Source organism: Stigmatopora nigra, chromosome 15, assembly GCF_051989575.1.
Source record: "Stigmatopora nigra isolate UIUO_SnigA chromosome 15, RoL_Snig_1.1, whole genome shotgun sequence".
Taxonomy (NCBI): domain Eukaryota; kingdom Metazoa; phylum Chordata; class Actinopteri; order Syngnathiformes; family Syngnathidae; genus Stigmatopora; species Stigmatopora nigra.
In genome coordinates this window covers 3,958,089-3,959,772 of record NC_135522.1, presented here as the reverse complement: position 1 = coordinate 3,959,772, position 1,684 = coordinate 3,958,089, and positions in this window count along the sequence as shown.

The following is a 1,684-nucleotide window of genomic DNA, read 5'->3' as shown; positions in this document are numbered from 1 at the left end:
TGTCCTGTCAAAATAGATGGAGTTGAAATAAGTATTGTTCTGGAAGTGTCAGATATTTCAATTTGTAATGAGAACATCTATTTTTCTTTCAGGCTGAAGACAAAGGAACACAAAAGCGTATGTACCTGTAGTTAGTCAATGGATTCTGATGGTGGGCTCAAGGGATTTTACCTTTTATAGGGTAATTGACTCTATTTTGGTGATTAAAAAGATGCAGATATAACATTTTGGGTCAGGTTGGCTACTATAATCAATATTTGGTAAATAATTGTGGCCTACATAAGCCAAAATGTGATGTTAAAATATGTTTGCCAGGTCTTGATTGTACTTTTTTTTAATGGAATTTAACTCACAGTATACGTAAAGTGTAGTCACATTATTATCTATCAATTACTTTCAAAATAAGGCCTTTAAAAAGTCATTTTCAATGTATCATGTGGTCAAATGTGTCCTTAAATGTCACTTTTGGAGAAAAAACAGCCACCCGTGCCATAATACCAGTTAAAAACTCAATAGAGGTCTTGACTTGAGTTCGATTTCCAACTGAAGTCTCCTGAGAATACAGTCAGCCATGCCAGAGGACACGACCCGCTTATTAAAACTGAGAGTTATGTATTTAACTCGTCTCACACTTACCTCAGGCCTCTTCATGTGTAGAAGTCACCGGGAAGGAACATTTTGAAGTCATTACATAACACCCACTCCATTGCCGTATAAACTTGAGTCATTATCTGTGGGCAAACTGGAAAGTCAATGATTTCAAATCTAGTCACAATAGTTGAATAACATCCCATATAATAACAATAATTATTATTATGATGTTTGTTCGACATGGACTGATCTTAGTAAATGATTCCCATTACTATATACTTATAAAAAATGAGTTCAAAAGAAGCTATGAACTATTAAAAGGCATTTTAAGGACGACCTTCCCTTGAGACATTCACCCCAATGATGATAAACAAACACTCCCACCACCACTACACTCTGTTGTGCACACAGTATTAGCAAATCCACACAAACACACACAGTGAACTTTACAGAGTACTATCAGCCCCCCCTCAAGAGTATCAGGGGACATACAGACAGTCAAGTGACGATGAGGCGGCCCCCATAGGGATCATCAGACACCGCCAGGGTTATTTTAGTCTTGCACATTAAAAAAACGTGAAACTAGATGTTAAAAAGCTCTCAAAAGGTTGAGGCTTTTGACTGAAATCCCCCAAAGGGTTTCTTTGAATGCCAAAACAACAGTGACTTTCATCCACACATGTCCTCAAACCATTGAATACTTTTTAAGAGTCAGTTATCCATTTACAAGCTATGCAGTTCCAAAACACTGGAAGAATTAAAATGAGCTGATTTTGATGAATATTTCAATTCTGTTTTCCGTCTTTCGTACGATGCATTTCATGAGTTAATAATTGACTGTGCTGACCTACAGGGGGATGGATGGATTCCTCCCACTCTGAGCCGCTAGCAAGAATTCAAGTGAAGAATCTGCTTTTGTTGATGGAAAAAATGACCTAAGCTCTCGTCAAAATGAAAACGTGAGCGTTCAGTAAAGCGTAGACCACCTCCGAGGCAATCCAGTTATTTTCCAGAGGCTCACGGGTGAACCGAAATGGAATTTTAGTTGGGGGGCCAGTTACATCTAAAAGGTACTTTTCGAAACTAAGGATCA